General features: G+C 40.4%; 1 protein-coding gene across 3 annotated transcripts in view; it reads right to left on the bottom strand.

Annotated features, from left to right (window-relative positions):
- Positions 1–24,665, bottom strand: part of FIGN (fidgetin, microtubule severing factor) — a 248,624-nt gene that overhangs the window by 166,013 nt on the left and 57,946 nt on the right. Inside the window, exon 3 of one of the 3 annotated variants that reach the window (XR_012245010.1) lies at positions 3,599–7,006. The exons of the other annotated variants lie outside the window; for them this stretch is intronic. The gene's annotated coding sequence lies outside the window, so the exon portion shown is untranslated. Of the gene's footprint in view, positions 1–3,598; positions 7,007–24,665 lie in introns of those variants that run through there. 3 annotated transcript variants of the gene reach the window in all.

The raw sequence follows: 24,665 nt of genomic DNA, 5'->3' as shown, positions 1-24,665 counted from the left end.
ATGATTTATAACTTGCTATTTCTATTAAAAGTGGCTTTGGAAGGAGCCACTGAGAAGGTGAAGTTTGTAATAAAGAAAAAGCTAATTTGTGCTCACAGTTTAAGAAAACAGATTCTCTGAAAGTAGGAAATAAACAGTTTTTAAGACTGTAAAAACCCGTCGCATTTAATAGAGAAGGCTTTTGACCCAAAGATGTGTTACATGAAGAGGAAGCCAACTTGACTTGATGCATAAGAAAAAAAAAAAACATCATAATAACCTCCTAAAAAAGCAGGTAAAAAGTCTAACACGGGTGCCATTTGTTTTTGTGCCATAAAGCTTGTCACATTCTATAATCTTGCCCCAGTACCCCTGACACAGAGGCAACTATAGCAAACGGAAGCTATAATGCCAATTTACAGCAATATGGTTAGGAGATCATAAGATTACGACTGCAAAATGACTATTTAATTACCCTTTAATGAGATACAGTCCAGCTGAGCTGGCATCCTATCTTGAAATGTCACTCAATGAACAGTACAATTCCCTTTGTCTTGTTATTAGATGAAAAGTCGGTGGAGCAAAATGCTTTTGCTAATTTTATTTGGTAAAAACTTTGAGATGGTGTGCAAAGTAGAGAATAACTGTTAGCAACTACAAGCTGAATATAACCCAGTAGAAGAGACAATAGAAATCTATTAAATTGATAACATTGCTGACTGCTAAATGATAAATGATGATGATAAATATTGATCCCTTTTGCTATTTTGTTAACCATAGAGCATAACATCAAACCCACTAACTTCACACCTAATAAATTCCTGATTGTCCTTTAAAAAATTATGATTTTAAATGTTCTTTTCATCTTAAAATGTGGGATGTTAGACAAAAATGAGGTGGGTTGCAGTCAAGCAACAAGTTTAAAGCATATGTACATATCACTAAAATCTCATAAAAGCTTTAACGAGTTCATGCCTTTTCAAAAGTTGAGTTCAATCTTTTTAAATGCACCTTTCATTAAAACAATAACTGGTGAATGTGGCATAAAGGCCCTGCTTTCACACAACCAATATTCGCTCATGGGACTTTAAATGAGGCATAATCCAAAAGTCATAAACTATCAAATTATTGTACAAGAGTTGGACAAATAAATGTATAAAGTACACATACATTTTTTTTGCATATCAAGCCATTGGTTACACAGAACATAACATAACATAACATAACATAACATAACATAACATAACATAACATAACATAACAATGGGTTACACATAATATATAATGTACAGCAAGCTGGTATATTTTCAAGTACATGTTTTATCTGTTTGGTTAGAGAATCATCAATGTTTGCATCAATGCAAACACTGGGTTGGTTTTTGGCATTATGGTATTTTTTTTACCACAACCATGATCTCTCGTGTGCCACCTCATTGGTTTTCCCACTGGGTGTCTTCTTCCCCTTCCACTACTCCCGTGTCAGACAAGGAGCAGTGGTTACCATTTGGAGACACTATGTATTATTAAGTTCCAAGCTGGTTTTATAGGGTTCTGTTGTTGGGGGCATCTACTCCTGAAGAAGTGAAAGTATTCATGAAACGCGTCAAGTTACAAAATGCATTTCTCTCTCATATTGCAATCATCTTGGTTATGTAAAGCATATACTTGAAAATATATCAGCTTGATGTATATTATATATTGTTACGTGTAACCCACTGGCTTGTTATGCCAAACATTTTTAATGTGTACTTTATACATTTACATGTCAAATCCTTGTACAATAGATTTTTTATGACTTTTGTATTATGCCTCATTTTGTGTGTATGTTATATACTGGGATGGAGGCATGATACGTTAAGCACCTGGTCACAGTTCTTTTTTATAAACCTACTTCAGGCACTTCCAGCTGTAGGGTGACAATGCTTTGTCACTGTCTCCCAATAGCAATGCATTGTCACCCTGTCACGCGCTCTTCCAATGGAAACTACAAACAGTTAGGCTATAACACATTGCACCGGCAGGTTTGTTTACTGTTGTTACCATCAGGAAACTCACCCTAAAAAATCTGATATAGACATCATTGGGAGTGCATTTATGTAGACAAGAAGGCCCTGCTGCAGTTCAACAGTACTGAGATGAAACAAAGGATTAAAAAAGGTGGAAAACAAGTATCTTATAAAGAAAATAAGTTGTTTATGATACACAGTGCTTCAGCCAACTAAATATCATCCAGCTAGGGTTTAGAACCTCTTTAGAGGTGTCAGTTATTGGAAAACAACTTTCTAAAGAATATACTGTAAAATGAAATAAATACATGTTTCACAAGTCCACATAAAATGTATTGCTGCTAAAATTACTTTTCCCTTTCATCCTGCATGAACCTATGATTTTCTAAAAATGTCAAAGTAACGGCAAAAAATACTGGGGCAACAAATTTCTGAGGGAGTTCTGTTTGCAATTTTTTATACAACACCCCCAAGACTCTCACTTCATGTGATTGGCTTTTTTATTGTCCAAAATACTTCACAGAGGCAGGGTAAGATTTAGGGCTCCTCCACTTAGGTTTATCGCAGAAAGCTTTTGGTCTTAAAGTAAACCTATCATGAAAGAATTATGTAGACTGCCATTGCTGACCTCTCCTTTAAGAATGTTGGTTTCCAGGCTGTCAGGCTGATGCTGTGACATCAAAATCTACTGAGTAACTGACCTGGAGCAAGTAGAGATGAAGAATGCTCCCACTCATTTTAAAGGATGGTTTTTGTGGGTCAGAGACCCGGAAGTATTGAAGCCAGATACAGCCAGACAACTAGCATTCTCAAAGGAAGCCAGCAACGGCAGCCCCATATGACCCTTCTGTAGTAGTGACATATCACCTAGTAAATGGACACACGACACGCAGTAGAAGACATGCTATTGTGTGCCCTAAACTCTTTCAGATATCCATCCATATTTCCATTGCACACATTCCTGGAAAAGGCTCTCAGTTACTTGGTGCTACAGAAACCTTGAGACTGGCTCATGTATGTCAAAGTGTATATATTTGCCAGCACACCATAGATCTTTGGATTGAGTCCAAAACAGTTTTTAATAAAGTATGATCACATCATAAACAAGAGAATGCAATATTTCTGAGCCTGATGAAGGGGTTCTGTGTGACTCAGAAACATTGCAATCTCTTGTTTATGATTTGATCATACTCAATTAAAAACTGTTTTGAACTCAATCTGAAGACCTGAGGTGTGCTGGCAAATATCTACACCTAAACTCTTCTGGGAAGCAATAGTTTAGTGGCTAAATGGTTAGCATTTCTGCCTAGCAGTGCTAGAGTTGTCAGTTTGAATCCCAAACATGGCACAACCTGCCTTGAGTTTGCATGTTTTCCCTGTGTCTGAGTGGGTTTCTTCCCACACTCCAAAGACTTGCTGGTAGGTTAATTGGCCCTAGTATGTGTATGTACACATTTGAGTTAGGGACCTTAGATTGTAAGCTCCTGGAGGGCAGGGACTGATGTGAATGTACAATATATATATATATATATATATATATATATATATATATATATATATATATATATATATATATATATATATATATATACTCACTTTTGTTACCAGCGGTTTAGACATTAATAGCTGTGTTGAGTTATTTTGAGGGGACAGCAAATGTACACTGTTATACAAGCTGTACACTCACTATTTTACATTGTAGCAAAATGTCATTTATCCAGTGCTGTCACATGAAAGGATATAATAAAATGTTTACAAAAATGTGAGGGGTGTACTCACTTTTGTGAGATACTGTATACATTTCTGAGGGAGTTCTGTTTGCAATTGCACATATTTATTCATTTATTTGTGTATTAAGCTGTCTGTAGTTCAGCTTTAACCAGAATTTACCTCAGAAAAACATATCTCATTCTTAAAACCCCCTACTTACAATCTACTACATCTAAAAAGAAGGTAGGGCAATTTACCAAACCACATAAAGTATCCTTCTTACAAATGGATGAGTTTATACTGTGTGATTCATGACATTCAAAATGAACAAACATACTCGGAGCAATAGAATGCTTGAATAACACTTGTGCTCTATAAGAGTCTGAGAAATCAGCAAGAGCTTCAAGATAGTTTGCTTTAAGTTGTGATGATTTTAACCTGTCAACTCTAAACTGTGTGAATGCTAGGGTCTGACATCAAAGGCAGGCAGCAATCCCTTCAGCATCTATCAAATTAAATGCAGATTACACATGTTTCTAGTACTGCTGTGCAGTTAAACATTATTAGCAGTTGCATGAATCTAATTTGCAAATGTTTTTCTCGTCAGTATCGACACAAATAGGCTGATGTTGTCGACGAGGTTATTTGAACAAACTATTATTTAAACCTCAGAGCTTCCATCTGAATCTCTCTTGTCAGTCACCCGCAAATGCCTTAATTTATTCACAACACTACAAATTAGAAGTACAAAAGTGTCAGCGGGTCCAGCTGGTATTTTAGTAGTGGTAATATTCAACAAAGTGACATTTATCAGAAGTGTGTAGCATCAGAGATGGCAGAGAACATTAGGTTGCCTCATTCCTATCCTACTGGCAGTTTATGTTGGTGACATAATGTCATATAAAAAGAAGGAACCCTCCTTTGTATTACAAGAGTGATAACCAATTTAAACAAATACTAATTGAAAAGGATAAGAAAATATCAAAATACATAGGTCCTCTACATGTATACTAATTAAAAGAATAGGCGTCTTCCCTGGGAAAACAAAATTGACATAACAGACTAATGGTCCTAGGTGTAAAAATAAAAAAAAGAAAGCCCAACAGTATGTAGCTTTCATCAAAATAAAATATGTTGAATCAGGGTGGATAAAAACATTGTTTTTAAATGGCTTACAAGATTTTATTGGATTAAATTCTGCTCCAGTGCTGACTTAAAAATGAGAATTCCAACCACACAGCGAAGATTAGGACTGCTACCCTCTGTGTGAGAGCAGTAGTCTGTCTTCAGCCCATGTTCAGGACTAAACCCAGATGCTACAAAATTATGAATCAGTTACAAAAATGATTTTTGTTGGTTTGAAATCCATCTGAATTGTTGTAACATTTGAAGGTCAACTTCACATTGTCTAAAAGAGCCCATGCTGACTGTTCTCTCAGCAAGAGGTCATCTAAGTATCCCACAACATGAATGACATGACAATTTAGAAGGGCTAGTGCAGGAGCTAGCACCTTATAAATACCTAGGGTGGAGACAAGAAGCCGAAGGGCAATGCCATAAATTGGTAGTGCAAGCCCCTCAGCAAAGAACAGGGATTGCTGATGCACTGGAAAGATGGGGACATATAGGTAAGCCTTTTTAATGTCCACAGAAGCCAGAAAGTCCCCTGGTTAAGGGAGGCAGTGACAGATTTTGTAGGAATGTGGAATGTTTGGACTTGATTGAAGACATTCAGAGCTTTGATATCCAGAATGAGGCAAAGATCCATAACAGATGAAATGCAATGTTACAGCCATCCGCTCCAAGCAAGGCAGTGGTTAGATCTCTTTTAAGCGATTTTAATCAGCCAAACATGTGGGGGGGATTATTTACTAAAGCTGGAGAGTGCAAAATCTGCATAGAAGTCAATCAGCTTCCAGGATTTATTGCTAGAAACTGGTTGGCTACAATGCACGGCTGCACCAGATTCTTAGTGCACCAGTTTTAGTAAATCTCCCCCACGGTCTGGCAATGTAAAGTCACATCTAGGATCAGATGAGAGGTAGGGACTGCCAATAAGAACAGAGCTCTAGAAAGGGCTTCTGACTCCTTATTGATTGGCCCATTAAAGACAAGTGCCCTGTTAAGGCAAGACACTGCTGAATTCACAGTGGGAATAGACCATGTTTGCACAATGTCTTCATTAAACAAATACAAAGCTAATAAGCTTTGAGGATATAAACAGCTTGTCAAGATGTTTTCCAATCCCCATAGAGAAAACATTGGAATAGCAGGTGCAAAGGGAAAGTCTTGGTGGCCTTAAAAGTTTTGACCCAGGCAGGAAAAACAGGCTGATCTTCTATTTTAGAGTGGCGTGCACTTGATCAATAAAAGCTGAAACAGTCAACTTTAATTTGAGAGTAATAGCAGAAGACAGTGACTTTTCAGGGGCAAGCTTCAGACAAGCAGTGGAGCAACTCGGAATCAGACAGAATTTTTGCAACCAATGGCTCAGAAGCTGCTAAGGCTGCAAGAAAATCAGATATTGAATCTTCCCGGCAGTGCATTTGTGGCAACTGAAATCAGAGCCAGCAAATAATTTGGTGATTTGGGCCAAAAATCCTGCATGACCATGCTAAAAACCTCAGCTGTGAGGGTCCAGCTACACTAGACTTCAAGTGCAGAGGACTTTATTCTAGGCAGTTAAAAGCAGGCCCTGAACTATCAGTAGAATACTGCACAAGCTCAGGGTACCCAGTGCAGTGGAAATGCTCCAAACCACCACCCTGGCATCTAAAATCACACATGTGGTGGTATGGCAATATAAATGCTCAGGGTAAGAGGCAAGTTCTCAAGCACTCGTGAAACCCAGACAGCTGATAGCAGTCAGGGTTGGATTGACTGTAGGCAGGCAGGAGAAATAGATCATAGATTGAAGTTCCACGTGGCTCTTCAAGCAGAAGCAGCAGTGGAGAGATGCTTCCCTGACACCGTATGGCAGGAAAAAGAGCATGAAGCATGCAACACCCCAGCCTTCATATGATATTAGCATAAACTTCTTCTGTGAATAAAGGCACCTAACTACCTAAGCAATTGAGGTAGCTCCCAGTATTTGGCCAGAAATGCCTTCTCGCTAAGTGAGTCTTCAAAGACGGCATGGCTAAAGCCATGTCACTGGCTCTGGATTTGAAAAGAGTTCCACAGATTACTTTTATCAGAACAAAGTCTGGAATGCTCCCTACCTGGAACCCAGTGCTTCTCCTCACATCCAGTCCAGCGGGGTCCAAACGTGGTACTCCAAAAGCTAGGCCGAAAGTTACTGTCCTGGAAAACTGCAATTGAAAAGTCAGCAGTGGTATAGAGAAGTGTATTAAGGAAAAAGATTGAAGTAGAAACAAGGTGCTAACAAACAAAATTAGCATTAACACAGCAGAGCTGTAGAAAAATTGTCCACCCTCCTATGTCACTAGCAAAAAACTAATGGGTGCTGATAGTGTGTGGGGTAATATGGGGGGTTGGCCTACAGTTTTTTGTGTTTGCCAGTGCCAAAGCTCCAGTAGATGGCAGTATAGCCCTAAGGTTTAAGACGTTCTTTGTACTTCAATAGACCAAAAAGAAACTCTTGATTGGCATCCTAAAGCTATGGCAGGTCTAGTAACTCCAGTGGGAATATCTCATTGTTAGAATCCCCAAGAGATAAAAGAATTGTGTAATTTTGGTGGGTTGACCTATGATCTGACTGTTAAAAGATATTTCTTTCCCTGACAACCTGATTCTGACCTGACTCTCATTCTATGGATCTGCATTGGTAGTGAACATGGCACCACTGATTATCACTGCAGGATAAAAGACAACATGCTACAGTGCATTATATATAGCTATAATTATTATTTAAATACCTTTATGCAATGGGAGATAAAACATTATACTGCTTTTTGTGAAGTGTACTGTAGAAATAAATTCCAGATAAACAGATTGCATAACTCTGATCCTAGTTGTATTTTACACAATCGCATAAGTTCGCTCACTGATGATAACTTTAAAAGATTGTTGTTGCCCAAAAAAATTTGGTTTGCTTTTACAGGCAGCGGGAGGGGACATTGCCCCTCCTGCCACCCTTTGGTGCTTTTCTGGTGCTTCTCCAGTCTCTCCTCTGTGATCGGGAGCCGGAGAATGAATCCGCCGCTACACCCAGTTTACCATAGAGCTGGCCGAGGACCAGATGACCCCCGGCCATTTCTATGACCCTCGGAGGCCGAAAGTGACATCATGACGTCACTTCCGTCTTTGGCAGATGTAAACACTGCCATTTTTTTTTTTGCTGGAAAGGCCGAGATCGATTTTTTTTTATCTCAGGCTTTCCAGCATAGAGAAAAGATGTAGGGACTTTTAGACCCCAGATTTCTCCATAAAGATGACCTGCATTGCCCTATTCCTATTACAAGGGATGTTTACATTCCTTGTAATAGGAATGAAAGTGATCAAAAAAAATTAAAGAGAAAGTGTAAAAAAAATAAATTAACAATAAAAATAAATATAATTAAAGCGCCCCCATCTCCTCTTGCTCACAGTGCATGCATATATAGGTCGTGCCCGCATATGTAAACGGTGTTCAAACCACACATGTGAGGTATTGCTGTGATCGTTAGAGTCAGAGCAATATTTCTAGTGCTAGACCTCCTCCTTTAAACTTTTTTAAAGCCTCACCTATAAAGATTTTTAAGTACTGTAGATTGGCGCCATTCCATGAGTAATTTTAAAGTGTAACATGTTTGGTATCTATTCACTCGGCAGAACATCATCTTTCACAGTATACAAATAAATTGGGGTAAATATTATGTTTTGTTTTTTTGTATTCATTAAAGTTTTTTTTTCCCAAAGAAATCACGTTTGAAAAATTTCTGCGCAAATACGGTGTAACATAAAAAATTGCAACGATTGCCATTTTTTTCCTTAGGGTCTTTGCTAAAATATATTTTTTCTTGTTCAAATATTTTATTAACAAGATATAAAGAAGACATACATAGGGTATAAGTTTAAAGAGACCCTTTACCGCAACTAATTTCTTAAACTGATTGTGGACCACATCCCTGATACATAGAGTTAAAACATGAATTCCTCAGGGACTTTAAACCGGGCCACAAACAGTTTGATGTTAAAAAAATATTGAAAATTTATTACACATTGATAATATATAGCAAGATGAACATGGGGATATACGCAACAAACAAAAATATTGGGAACAGAGATAGAAACCAGCTGCAAGGAAAATCCCAGAGTTTTGTCAGACACATAGAAAGTCCAATGCGTTTCAAAAACAAAATGCAGATCTTCTTCAGGGCCAGGGGCTTGCGGGTTCCAGATCTGTAGCTTATATTGCAAATGTTGATGCTCCACCCATAAAGACAAAGGACATAACTCAAGAATGAAAAGAAAGCTATGTCCGTCAGAACAGCGCACAAGCAACAGAGAATGTGAATGACATCAGCCAGGGGTCTGTTTATTGTGGGATGTTCTTATTGTATAACTTAGTGGTATAACTCTATATAGACCGTAGCTATAGAGGAGAGGTAGAATAGTACTTTCCCCTTAATGCAGGTATGGTTGATAGAGAGTATGTATCAAAAGTTATTAAACCATCCAGAGCATCAAGGGTTGGAGATGGTTGTATCCATCAGCCAGATATCTGGATGTGCCTTATGGATCATAAAGTTGGATTCAAAAATGTTTCGGCTGGAGATGTGGCTGGTGGTGTCTGGCAAGGTAGAGCGTAGAGCTACATAGGGTATATGTGTATACAAATTAGCCCCCAGAAAAGGGAGTCATAACAAAAAAATAATCAAAAATACAACAGCCAATTGACTGGTTCGCAGCCCACAAAGATGGATAAGGAAAAACAATAGTTACATAGGTACATAGTTAGTAAGGTTGAATAAAGACACCAGTCCATCCAGTTCAACCTGAGTGAGTGTGGGTGCATGTCTACAATTATCCCTATTCATTTAAGGTACCCATATAGCGCTGTCAATTTACGCAGCACTCCACACATACATTGCACACTCACATTGATCCCTACCCTCAAGGAGCCCACAATCCAAGGCCCCCAACTCGCATTCATATACTAGGGCCAATTTTGAACAGAAGCAAATTAACCTACCAGCATGTCTTTGGAGTGTGGGAGGAAACCGGAGTACCCGGAGGAAACCCACGCAGGCACAAGGAGAACATGCAAACTCCAGGCAGGTAGTGTCGTGGTTGGGATCCGAACCAGTGACCCTTTTTACTGCTAGGTGAGAGTGCTACCCACTACACCACTGTGCTGCCCAATGATAGGACATTTAAATGCAAATGAAATGGTTGCATAGTACCATGGTACCTGAGGCAAGGAGATGCGGCAGGCGCTTACTGAGTTTAAGAAAGAGAGAACCCTCAGGTGATATCAGTGGGTGATAACAAGAAACTCAGTATGCAAGAGGCTTCTAACAATACATGAAGTAAAGAGGAGATGCTGGCAAAGGAAAGGGTGGAGGAGGATGGTGACTTAAAGCTTTAATTCTTTATGCATCAGATGTAGCTGAGATCAGAACAGATCGCCTTTCTTAACCACTTCAGCCCCTGAAGGTTTTACCCACTTCCTGACCAGACCATTTTTTGAGATACGGTACTGCCTCACTTTAACTGACAATCGTGCACAATTGCGTCATACAACACTGTACCCAAATAAAATCGATGTCCTTTTTTCCCCACAAATAGAGCTTTCTTTTTGGTGGTATTTGATTGCGTCTGCTGTTTTTATTTTTTTGCACTATACACAAAAAATGGCCGACAATTTTGAAAAAAAAAAAACAATAATTTTTACTTTCTGCTATAATACATCTCCAAAAAAATGTAAAAAAATGTAAAAAAAAAACAAATTTTTTCATCAATTTAGGCCAATATTCTGCTACATATTTTTGGTAAAAAAAAAAAATAAGCGTATATTGATTGGTTTGCACAAAAGTTATAGAGTCTACAAACTACAGGATAGATTTAGGGGCATTTATTTTTTATTTTTTTACTGGTAATGGTGGTGATCTGCGATTTTTAGTGGGACTGCGAAATTGAGGTGGACAAATCTGACACTAAGTGACACTTTTTGGGGACCTGTGACACCAATACAGTGATCAGTGCTAAAAAAAATGCACTGATTAGGTAAAATTAATTATCCTGAATCAGGGGAGCTAATATGTATGAGGTCTAACAGAAAAGGAGAGAAGGTGGAGGAGAAGCAAGGTGTGGAAACTAGGTAGAAAGAAAGAGAAGAAAGAAAATAGGTCCTGAAAGCCAGGGGTGGGGGTAGTATAGGAAGGAAAAACAGAAAACAGATGTAGCACCCTGATGTTTAGGTAGGGTTGCTATTAAATTTATTTGCCAAGTGATAGTTGCCTTGGCCAATTGATAGGAGGTCTCTCTTCGGTCACTAGATGGCTGGGTATCTGGTGACATTAAATAAGACAAGTGGTGGGTAGCATATGTCACTAGTGCTAAAACGTGGCCAATTGTGGATAGAGAGGGATCACAGTTAGTAAAGTGGGGCATGGACCCAGTGCAGCTGGACAACAGCCATAGCTGGAGGATATGGATATGACGATGCACAACAAAATAATCCAGCGCACGATGGGTTAATAGGAAAAATAGTCTCACAATTGGCAGCAGAACATAGACATAAACAGTTTATTTAATGGTAAACATATAAACCAATCCAGTTGTCAATGCAAGAGGAAATGGGGAGAGATGAGAAGGAAGGTAAATAGCTTACTGTGTCACTGAGCTCAGGGCAATGAGGGGCTGATGGCATCCAGAGATGGGGAAAAAACCCATGCAGCGGGGGAGGCGCCAATGTCCCTGCTGCGCTCGGCTGAATGGAAGACCCACTCACCGGCGCGTGGAGGACATCTGGGCTTACTGGTGAAGGAGGAGGGGGAAGCAGCGGTCAGATGGAAGGCTAAATTCCGTGCTTTGCATGTCAGGGACGCCAGACCAGCTGACGTACTGACAGGAGGTGGGAAGGTGCCACGATCCGCAAAAGGATCCGAGCCGCTCTCTCCTGAGGAAACCAAAAAAGTGGATGGCTGCTCACTGCTGGGTAGGAGTGTCCTAAAAGGATACAGCGTCCGGAAGCATGGAACTGGAGCTTTTTTATTGTGCTGACTCCTGTGTTAGCTCTGCTCTTTCTTTCTTGTTGGTTCTTATTACTTGCTCCTCCTCTTCATCCTCTTCTAATTTTCTTTTTTTTTGGAGGCGACGTCTGAAAACTCTGATTAGGAAAAGACGTTGTTTGACTGGCATGCACTAACGGAGGGGAATGATGGTCTGAGTTTTCTTAAGATTTAGGCCTTGCACCTAATAGAATATAATTCTCCAAATCACGGGATATGGGGACTGTAATTGTTACATGTCGAAACATTAAACATTCTGGTTGCCGACTTCCGTGACTCTGAAAAAGCGCATGCGCTTGAAACGTGTCGTCACAGTAACCAAGACGTTTGCGGGTCATGCTGGTCCTTGAGCAAATTCAGTCACCACAGCTTCCATCCGTGCAGACCGCCATCCATGCCAGCCAACCCAGCTCCAGTTCCATCCTTCCGGATGCTGTATGCTTCTAGGACACTCCTACCCAGCAGTGAGCAGCCATCTGCATGTTTGGTTTCCCCAGGATAGAGCGGCTCAGATCCTCCTGTGGAACGCGGCACCTTTCCACCTCCTGTCAGCACGTCAGGAGCGGGTCTTCCATTTGGCCGAGTGCAGCAGTGACATTGGTGCCCTCCCCTGCTGCAAGGGTTTTTTCCCCATCTCTGGATGCCGTCAGCCTCTCATTGCTCTGAGGACCTCAGGGACACCGTAAGCCATTTACCTTCCTTCTCATCTCTCCCCACTTCCTCTTGCATTGACAACTTGATTGGTTTATATGTTTACCATTGAATAAGCTGTTTATGTCTATGTTCTGCTACCAATTGTGAGACTATTTTTCCTATTAACCTATCGTGCACTGGATTATTTTGTTGTGCGTTAGCTAACACAAGGGCATTGCAAGGACAGATTAGGAATGAATGGGGTGTCTCAGTGAATGGGCAGGGAATTTCTTGGGTCGCTTGGCATGCTGGAAGAGCCTATTTATTTGGGTGGAGTCAGGTGATCGGGGTTCTGTGCCACCTGGACGGCTGTCTGGGTAGACGTGTGTTGTATTGCCCCAGGCTGCTAGGCCAGAAACCTAAGGCCTATCCCAGGGACATCTAGCTGCTAGGCTATCTGAGAGCCTATCCAGAAGTAGTGCAGGGTTGGGATTGCCAACCAGAAGTAACGGTTCCACAGGCAGGGGAATCTGTCATGGTCGTGGGGTAGAGGGGAAACTGTCAACACAAAGAGACCCTCCACCTTGCTACCGGAGACCACAGTGAGTGAGCTGAGGCCAGTACCAGAGCAGACTTTTCACCAACCAAGGACAGTGAAGAAGTGGGAAAGCTTCAGCAAGTGCCAAGTCAGGGACCCATTGGGACAGCAGAGGTAATGCTTGTGGAGTGCCAAGCCAGGGACCTAACATGTCAGCAGGAGTGAAGCTTGAGGAGTATCTGTGAGTGTCAAGCCTGGGACCCAGCAGTGAAGCGGGGGTGACGCTTGAGGAAGATACTGAGTGCTACAGTGAAAGAGCTCAGGGGATCCAGTGGCTAGTGGATCTGAAGTCTACTGAGAGAGACTGGGAGCTCGTTCAGTGAAGACCCACAGTGAGTGAGTGTGGGGTAAAGAGAATTGTTCGTATTACAGAAAGCTGAATAACTTTACCGTTAGTAACAGCTACAAGATTGATGCCATAGGAGACAGTGGAAGCGGTACCTATACAGAAGTGCTGTCTGGCTGGAGGCTTTCACCTGTATAGCTGTCTACCTATAGAAGTCTTGGAGTCTGCAAATTAACATTGCATCTACCTGGTGTTCTGGCCCTAAGCCTCTCTCCCACAGTTCTGTTTAAGAGATACTAAATCTCTTTGCATTCAAAAAGGGTCTAACGCCCACCTGTTCATCTTGCATTACACCCACCATGCCTTGTAACCCACTCTATTGTCCTTAACTCTGGAGGTCACCATTGGGCTTCAGGGGCCCCGGGACTTTGCTACACATACAAACAAGGTGGGAGGTCGGAGGGAAGAAAAAGGTCCTTTGCTAAAATATATATAATGCTTTGAGTTCTGAGTAATTTTATAGCAAAAAAAATATGATTTTTACATGTAAGAGAAAAATGCCAGAATTGGCTTGGGTGACAAGTGGTTAAAAAAAATTGGAAAAAATGCATTGTAACGCATTGAAAATGCATCAAAAATGCATATAAATGTGTATTCAAAAATTTAATTTGTGATGCAAAAAAATTGTGGTGTGAACCAGTTCTTTCTTTCCGCATTGACTGTGTTACATTGTATCACTGCCGTAGGCAAGGCTATAATGATAACTCTCTATAATCACCAAATTTACTTTTTATGTATATATTTTGACCACCCATCTTCCTTAGCAGCAACAGGTACTGTATATGCTTAGCAGGAGTGGTCCTTGTAAAGTGTATTCCAGGAAAAAATAGGAATACAAAATTAATTCAATGATGTACAAAAGGTATGCATGTGCACAGCAATGACTACATATTCAGTAGCATTTTTTCCACAAGCACTTTCTCACAAAGAGAGATTCTTGTGTCTGAGGAATGCTGGTCTTCCAGAGGAAATGGAGCTGAGATAATTAAAACTTCCTTTTGTTTACTACAATCTGACAGAAAAAAATGTTTGTTTTCTGTGTGTTTGATTAGGAACTTGTGTTAAAGGCATGAATGAGTACAGGAAAGAAATTCCATTAGCTGAAAGAGATTAACTACCACTTATTTGTACCCTTTTTTCTTTAAAGTTTAAAAGAAATGGCAACAAAAAGAGGCCTAAGCATAAATATGATAGAAATAAACCTGATTACAACAGTGTCAGGTTATAATGAAATATTGCAGAAAAATGTCTGTGGCATTGCAGGTCCATATTTGCTGAACAAGGCATCTCACACACTAGAATACATTTAGTCAAGAAATAAGCTCTCCTAAACATGATGGGCCCGAAGATATCCATAGACAGTAAATGAAAGTCAAAAATTTGCTCGATTGTCAGCATTTTTATTTAGTTTACTCATTTATTTGTTACTGGCATATTCTGCAAGACTTCTAGAGAGGGATCTAGCTACGTCTCTTACAGTTTCATGTTGCTATCACAGTAATTCACACATGCACACCCGCTATAGGTACAGTTGGTCAAAACAAACTTTTAGATGGTGGAAAGCAGTGCCGGGAAAAGGTCATCTAGAGCAGTGGTTCTCAACCCTGTCCTCAAGTACCCCCAACAGGCCATGTCTGGAGGTTTTCCTTTATCATGCACAGGTGCTTTAAATCAGTCAATGGCTTGGTATTTTGGACAGCTATTTTATCTAAGGCCTGTTGGGGGTACTTGAGGACAGGGTTGAGAAACATTGATCAAGAGCCCAGGGCGAACATGCCAATTTACACCCCCCCCCCGAGATGTATGAGCATTATTTGTCAGCAAAAAATCCCCTCCCCAAAACAAAACAAACACTAATCTACATGCTTACCCCCTAAGCATAAAGTCCCCCTCCTCACAGTACAAATCCACCTTACTGCTGAAATCCCTCCTCCCAGAACCCTCCCAGCTCAAATCTTCTTATTACGCACAAATTCCCCCTTCCTAGCACAAATTCTTTACCCCTCAAATTTTCCTTCTGAGCACAAAAACACCCCCCCAAACGCACACACTCCAATTCCCCCCTCCCAGCACAAATTCCCCTCCCCCAATCCTCCATCCTAGCGCAAATTCCCCCCTCCCCCAAATTTCCCCTCCTAGCACAAATCCCCCTCCCAAAAAAAATTCCCACCCTAGCACAAACCCCCCTCCCCAAAAAAAAATTCCCCTCCTAGCACAAATACCCACCAAACATCCCTACTAGCACAAATTCCCCTCCCCAAAAATTCCCCTCCTAGCACAAACCCCCCCAAATTTCCCCTCCTAGCACAAGTGCCCCGCAAACATCTTTACTAGCACAAATCCCCCCTTCAAATTTTCCTTCTACCAAATATGCCCCCCCCCAAACCTCCCTACTAGCACAAACCCCTCCCCAAAAAAATTCCCTCCTAGCACAAATCCCCCCCAATTTCCCCTCCAATACAAATGCCCCCCAAACATCCCTACTAGCACAAATCCCCCTCACAAAATAAAATCCCCTCCTAACACAAATCCCCCCCCCCCCTACCATATTACCTTTTCTAGCAAAAAAAAACAAATCTACCCTCCTAGCACAAATCCTCTTTCTCCATTCTCCAATCCTCCTCTCAACGCAAATCCCCCCCCCCCAAATCACCACTTCTAGCACACCTCCCCAAATTTTCCCTCCTAGAAAAATTTGTACCCCCTGCCTCCCCCCAAATTCCCCCTCCCAACACAAATCCCCTCTCTTTGTGGTGCCCCCACACTTCACATGATACCACAGTGCCCACCCTCCTGCCCACCCCTTGTCCTGGCTCTGGTGGTAAGAAACTTAAAGAGACACTGCCACTTTGTATATATTTTGCAAAAAAGGCCAAGTCTTTGGGAAAATGACCCTCAACCTCCTTATACTTCCTTGCCAGTGCTCCCCCACCGCTCCATTGTCAGTCACAGCCGTCATTAAAAACCCCATTGTCAGTTTGTGTTGGATACTAGGGTAAGCATTAACATCACTCCTTCTGTAATATGACAGTGATTGGGCCCTCTGATAGACCCCAGCACGGTCACATGAGAGGAGGTCACACACTCCCTCATATCCAGAAGATTTGGGAATTGTTGCTGGCTGTGGCAGAGGAATAAGCAGTAGGGTAGTACTAAATAGATAAGTAGCGAAGGGTCGGCACTTTGCAAAGACACTGTAACTTTCCCCTGAATGGGCAAGGTGATCATGTGCATTCATCTAAATAACACTTGCATTATGAGAACACAGTATTTTTCTAGCTGAACCTAGAACCAACTGGTAATAATAAGTTAGTTACTGTGTTGTCAAAATGTGAAATCTAAAAATGACTGTAAGAATTTGTTCATACTGGACAGATGGTCATGCATTTCCTAATATAGGTGAAATGCATTGACATGAGAAAAAACATTGTACTCAACATGACTTGTTCACGCAAATGCATTGTATTTAAAAAAGTCGGATTCCTTTTCTCCAGTTTCGGTTATTTTAGTCTTTTAGTCTACAAGTATCCCAAGTAAACAAAAAGGGAAAAGTGAACAAATATTAACAGCGCTAGTGGATAAATACAATCACAGAATAAAGTGCACAAGTGCAATAGTGATAGATCAAATAATTAAATAAACAATTGTTGGTGACAACAAAGTTGTTAGTGACAGTGAAAGTTTTAACAGCCAGATGGTGGGAGGACATCAGGTGTTACACATCAGAGATACGCTCCCCTCCTGTGACCCCACTCACCAGAAAACATGGACCCTCAGCTTTTCAGTCTGGGGTCAAAAATGCTTAATGGGGTTAAGATGGATCGTGCCAGCACATGGAGAGGCTAACCCAGATGATTGGAATAAAGGAATGGTAAAGCTACCACAAACGGTTCCCATACAGACCACAGAGGATTACATATGTAGAGAAAGAAAAAATAACAAAAAATAACATAGTGAAGTACTGCCGGCATACGAACACTGCGCATTGACAAATGCCACTCACAGGACAGATGAAACAACAGGCATCAGTGTATTGTGTTTTTCTGGGTTTGCGTCGGCGGTGTGCGTTTCACGGACACCGGAAGTTGCGTCACTGGTAGCGTGAACCGGAAATGCGTTGACGCGTTTCGCCCCTCCTCCAGGGCTTCATCAAGGACATCACTTCTGAATTGAATTCTGGTCATGAAATTGTCCAAAATGTCTTGGTATGCTGATACCTTAAGAGTTCCCTTCACTGGAGCTAAGGAGCCAAACCCAACCTCTGAAAAACAACTCCACACAATAATCTCCCCTCCACCAAATGATTTAAACCAGTGTAAAAAGTAAGGTCCATAAAAACATGGATGAGCGAGTTTGGGGTGGAGGAACTTAACTGGCCTACACAGAGTCCTGACCTCAACCCAATAGAACACCTTTGGGATGAATTAGAATGGAGGCTGCGAGTCAGGCCTTCTTGTCCAACATCGGTGACTGACCTCACAAATGTGGTTCTAAAAGAATGGTCGAACATTCCCAAAGACACAGTCCTAACCCTTGTAGACAGCCTTCCCAGAAGATTTGAAGCTGTTGTTGCTGCAAAGGGTGGGCCAACTGAATATTGAAGCCTATGGACTAAGACTGGGATACCATTCATATGTGTGTAAAGTCAGGTGTCCCAGTACTTTTGGTAATAGAGTGTGTATACACTCTATTATATATATATATATATATATATACACACATGCAGTATCTCACAAAAGTGAGTACACCCCTCACATTTTTGTAAATATTTTATTCTATCTTTTTATGTGACAACACTGAAGAAATTACTTTGCTACAATGTAAAGCATTGAGTGTACAGCTTGTATAACAGTATAAATTTGCTGTCCCCTCAAAATAACTCAACACACAGCCATTAATGTCTAAACCACTGGCAATCCACATTGGGTCCCTCCCCAGTGTCATCTGACTTGTTAGTGTTACAAGGTCTCAGGTGTGTTAAATTTGGTGTTATCGCTCTCACTCTCTCATACTGGTCACTGGAAGTTCAACATGACACCTCATAGGAAAGAACTCTATAAGAATCTTAAAAAAAGAATTGTTGCTCTACATAAAAATGGCCTAGGCTATAAGAAGGTTGCCAAGACCCTGAAACTGAGCTGCAGCACGGTGGCCAAGACTATACAGCGATTTAACAGGACAAATTCCACTTAGTATAGGCTTCACTATGGTTGACCAAAGAGGTTGAGCGCACGTGCTCAGCGTCATATCCAGAGGTTGTCTTTGGGAAATAGACTTATAAGTGCTGCCAGCATTACTGCAGAGGTTGAAGGGGTTGGGGGGGTCAGTCTCTTCTAAAGATGATGCACAAGATAACTTATTTGGTTCAGATGGTGTCAAGCATGTGTGGCGGCAACCAGGTGAGGAGTTCTAAGACAAATATGTCTTGCCTACAGTCAAGCATGGTGGTGGGAGTGTCATGGTCTGGGGCTGCATGAGTGCTGCCGGAACTGGGGAGCTACAGTTCATTGAGGAAACCATGAATGCCAACATGTACTGTGACATACAGAAGCAGAGCATGATCCCCTTCCTTCAGAGACTGGACCACAGGGCAGTATTCCAGCATGGTAATGACCCCATACACACCTCCCAGACAACCACTGCCTTGCTAAAGCAGCTGAGGGTAAAGCCAAGCATGTCTCCAGAACTAAACCCTATTTATCTTCTGTGGGGCATCCTCAAATGGAAGGTGGAGGAGCACAAGGTCTCTAACATCCACCAGCTCCGTGATGTCCTCATGGAGGAGTGGAAGAGGATTCCAGTGGCAACCTGTGAAGCTCTGGTGAACTCCATGCCCAAGAGGGTTAAGGCAGTGCTGGAAAATAATGGTGGCCATACAAAATATTGACACTTTTGTCCCAATTTGGACATTTGCACTTCGGGGTGTACTCACGTTTGTTGCCAGCGGTTTAGACATTAATGGCTGTGTGTTGAGTTATTTTGAGGGGACAGCAAATTTACACTGTTATGCAATCTGTACACTTACTGCTTTACATTGTAGCAAAGTGTAATTTTTTCAGTGTTGTCACATTGTATATATGTATATATATATATATATATATATATATATATATATATATACTTCTTTGATTACTGTATTTTTGTATTTTTTTCCTGCCCTTTGATGCCTGGTTCCTATAACATGTAGAGCAATTACAAAATTAAAGTGCAGGGCCATTAAGTCACATAAAACACAGCAAGCTTCATCAGCTGAACCACAGTGAAATAAAGAATTAATCAAACAAGAATTTGGTGGTGATCACATCATAAAAGGTTTAACTGACCTCATATAGTTGACTGCCTAAGTACCTAAACCAACATTGCCCCATGGCAGCCAAAAATCACCGTTTATCAGAAGAGTTTTATATTTGACATATTAGTATCTCAATCATACGATTTCCATTATATGCATATTTCATTTTTTTTTCTTTTAAGTGATGTAATTCAATTCTTTAGGGACACCTGCTTAGTTTGTAATGCAAAACGTCCCCATTTTCAACCTGCAAATTAATTTAAAAGATTAATTATGTAACATTTTCAAAAACATTTTTCTCTTCATGTCGAGCATTAATAATTTTCTCTTCCGAAATGCTAACAAAATATATAAACACTTATAGTCGTCTTGAAATGAAAATAAATATTTGAGCCACAACAAACTTTTTTTCTTCAACCTCTGACGGCTGCTAATTAGAACCGTATGCTTGGAAGTGAAAGTAAAAACATTTGGTATTCAGTCGTTAAAAAATTGCAACATTTCTTCCTATCCATGTAGAAATTTGACTTTATTTTGCCCTCTTATATTTATTTCTTCCTTTTTCTGTGAAGCATTATTATGGGCAAAAGGTTCTCTCAAAATTGGTGAAAATCCCAGTAAAATAGAACAGTACAATTCTTTATTCTGTCCTTTTGGGAAAAGAGACTTCTATTTCTTTAATGCATTCTAACTCTCTCAGCCTAAGGCTGGTGCTGCAGCCCAATCCTTTTTTTTTCCCAGAAACCAGTTCACCTACACTAGCAGTGCTTATCGTTGTTTTCTGTTTAGCAGAAAAAATTGCTTTTATAAGCCAGAGGTTTATGGAGGCATCAATCCTTTCTAAGTCAGCACTTACACGGCTTGTATCCAGACTCTGCACTGTAAGCAAACAATACAAAAATTATGTTAAACCTACAATCACAATTCACATCCTCAGATTATTTTACATCCATCTGATAAGTAGTCTGTGATAAAAGTATTTATTTTACCAGCAGAGGCAGCGTTGAATAGCTGTAGAGCATAAGCTTTTCCTTTTCAATCCTAGGGCCACTTAAATATGGGCTTCCATTAAATTGTGGTAAAAATACTGTATATGAAACCAACAACCCCCCCCCCCCAAAAAAAATACTTCATCCAAAAAAACATTTTGGGGGAGGATTGTAAAAATGGTGCAATGGCAGGCAAGGATGCTGTAGTCATAGCAACACAATTCCATCTCTTGTTGTCCAGGGACCAGGTAAAATCTTACTTTCACATTCTAACCTACAGCAGGAAAATGTTGGCTGAGATCTGAATGCGTGGACAAGGCTGCTAAAAACGGGAACTTTTTCATAAGGCACATTCAAGACCAACAATGAAAGTCAATATCATCCTCCTTCAGATATCCTCAAAATAGCGTTTTTTTTTTTTTTTTTACACTGTACAAGGACCTGAGAAGACAACTTCATTTATGCCACTGTTCCATATGGCCAAATTATATTATAATATCCATTACTACAGACTTATTCCCCCTGGAGAAGAGACATCTAAGAGGAGATATGATCATAATATACAAATATCTGGTGATTCTAGCATAGGAAGAAAACTATTCAGTCTAAGGACATTTAAGAAGACACGTGGCCACTCAATAAAGTTGGACAAGAAGCGGTTTAACCTTAAACTGCAAAAGGGCTTCTTACTGTTAGAGACATACGGACGTGGAACTTCCTTCCACAGTTGGTAGTGTAAGTGGGGAGTGTCAATAATTTAGATCTTAGATAATGCAATATACACAGATATGGAAAATGGTAGTAACATAAACACATACACACGCACACACACACACGTTGAACTGGATGGACTGGTGTCTTTAGTCAACCTTACTAACTTTACTTACTAATGTAATTGCAATTTTTCAGTTACAACTATGGTTGTTCTGTGGTAGGATAAACATGCTGAACCATAACAACTGTTATATTTACTGGGGGTTGTGTCAAATAAAAGTTCTCAGATATCTTTGTGTACCCTCACTACCAAAAGCAGTCCACAGTAGTTGGCAAAGAAGCAGGTAAAGTATTGTAGTATGTGATCTCTCTGCAGATGCCTCTTGCTTTTATTTGAGATACTTATACTCAAAGTTAGAACCTAGTCAGGAGAGTGATCCTGCCACTGACCAAAACTCAACAGAGACAGGATCACTAAAAGACGTCCAATCTTTTACTACTACTGCTGGCTGCATCAGCAAGATGTCCTTTCACTGCTGCTAAGCAAGTGAGATTCTGCAGCAATCTAGGTCAGCCTTTTTCAACCAGGGTGCCCGGGCACCCTGGGGTGCCTTCAGGTTTCTTCAGGGGTGCAGTCACAAAATGAATACAAAATGCCAAAAAATTGCATGCAAGCCAGCGGGTAGATCAAGCCTGCCTTTTAATTACATAAAGCTACAGGTTTCCATTGTGCACAATTACAAACTTCTAGCCACTGGCATCAACATCATCTGTTGATAAGTAAAACATTGGCTGCCTGCACCGCATCCTAATATGTCCCTCCCTACCTTTTTCCATCGACACTGGATTTACATTAGCTGAGTTTGAGAAACTGAGCGAGATGAGAAATGCTGGAATGCTAGTCAGTACCAGTGTGCAAAGGTGTATTTGCCATGGAAGAATAAATCCCCTCTAAAGTTGGGTGTCTTACATGTGAGGATGTTGCTGTGTTATGTAAAACTATTCATTTTCGTTTATTATATTTTAGAATGGGTTACCTTGAGATTGTGCAGAACTTTAAAGGGTGCCTTGATTGAAGAAAGGTTGAGAAACACTGATCTAGGCTTGTGAGAAAGTGACACCCATTGGGGGCCCTATCTCACATACATAGACACATGGTGCTTTGCTTATAATTTGTAGGCTTCACTCATCCTGGCCAATTTTAATTATTAGTCTTTTTGGGGCTGTCTTTTAGCTTAAAGATGGAGTGAAATGTGGTTTTAATTTCCATGCTGATAACTGTAAAATCTTTCCACAGAATTAAAACAGTCTGCAGAGCAAAAAATTATATCAGCAACCAAATTATTGGGAGATAGTCAGAAATCTGATCTCGTGTTGCTGTGGGTTACTGCACTTTGGACATTATTATTGCACTTTGCACCATCTCATTAAATATGCTTTTCATATGCTTGTTGAAAAATGGAATCTAAACCCTATTTTTAAAATAGTTTTGTGATGCTTTAGTGTTGTGTGTATGCTGGAGTTCTTAGGACTTTCTTCAAGTAAGAAAACCTTAGCACAGATCATCCAAAATCTTCCCACCAGCCCTGGCCATGACAAGGGAGTATCTCTCTTCTTGATTTTTTTTTTTAAATACTGAGCAGAAGACAGCATAATGTTTGAAACAACTCCTGAGCTACATCATCTAATGGATGGTTTTAGAATGAGGAACACTAATGGGGAGTCCAAGATTCGTGAAACTGCAGATTTTGGTGCAGCTGGCTGCTGAAAAACGTGGTTAGATTGCTTATTTTTAAGTTTCAAAACATGTAAAGTTGTTAAGATTTAATCTTTACATATGTTAAAAGAAGAAAGTGCCAGTACACACCAAAACAGCTAAACATGTCCATCTTTAGCTCCTTTGGAGCCCCCGAATCTGTCATGCAAATAATAATCTTTACATAACACAAGTTCCCCACATGAAAATGCTCCAATCTCCTGATTGGATGATCAGGCATGGAGCATTGCATTGTGAAATACTAGTGTGAAACAGTCTTATCCTTTGCAATTAGGAGTTTTTTCAGATTCTGTAGGCTCTCAGGTTGCTCCTATTTTAAAGCAGTTTAGGTATGCACTCACAACTGACTGGTCTTGCATTGTTTGAAGGAAAAGGTGGTCTTAGTCTTGTTCCCATTTAAAGTGAAACTAAAGTTTGCAAACATGCAGGCTCTTGCAGGGACATGTCTCTTCTGCAATAAAATACATTTACATAATTGTACACAATCCCATGAGAATCTACACTGTCTATGTGCTGGAATGACTTGACTCCTGCCCATGTGTGGGAGTTATGCCACCTCTCGGGAGCCAAAGACTGGCACCTCATGGAAACCAGTGAGAAGATGGCAGCATTTTTGAAGGACCTTGTGGGAACTAATGTAAGTGTTTTTTTCAATTGTTCTGCTTTTAATTACAACAGTCACTTCAGGGCAGTAGATATGGGTTTGCATGTATATATGACTGTTTCCATAACAGTCCATGTAGGCAGCATGCTTATTACTGTTTGTACCATTGGTACCATCTACAACAAATGTGTTTACAATCATACTGTATGGCCAGCACATTCAATTTGGTCTATTGGGTCATGAAAGTGAGATAATGTGAGAAGTTGGAGAATTCCACTTTACCCCATTTTTGCTCCCAACACACCCCAGTGACCATACAAATTATTACTGCAGTAGTTCCCATACCTATATTTATTATACAGGATATATACAGTGGGGCAAAAAAGTATTTAGTCAGCCACCAATTGTGCAAGTTCTCCCACTTAAAAAGATGAGAGAGGCCTGTAATTGTCATCATAGGTATACCTCAACTATGAGAGACAAAATGTTTAAACAAATCCAGACAATCACATTGTCTGATTTTTGAAAGAATTTAATTGCAAATTATGGTGGAAAATAAGTATTTGGTCACCTACAAACAAGCAAGATTTCTGGGTCTCACAGACCTGTATCTTCTTCATTAAGAGACTCCTCTGTCCTACACTCATTACCTGTATTAATGGCACCTGCTTGAACTTGTTATCAGTATAAAAGACTTTATACGAAAACCCCCTAACGGGGCTTTAAAGCAGCCAGTGAACACAATGTAGGTGGTCAAAAAATTGTTTTTATTGGTACAAAAAGTCATATAAAATAGGTGAGTTCTGACCTCTGGAGTCAGAACATGAACTGGAATACAAT

Source organism: Aquarana catesbeiana, linkage group LG06 (genome assembly GCF_042186555.1).
Source record: "Aquarana catesbeiana isolate 2022-GZ linkage group LG06, ASM4218655v1, whole genome shotgun sequence".
Lineage (NCBI taxonomy): Eukaryota > Metazoa > Chordata > Amphibia > Anura > Ranidae > Aquarana > Aquarana catesbeiana.
The sequence above is the reverse complement of the archived record's forward strand: the minus strand, read 5'-3'. Positions and strand labels throughout refer to the sequence as shown.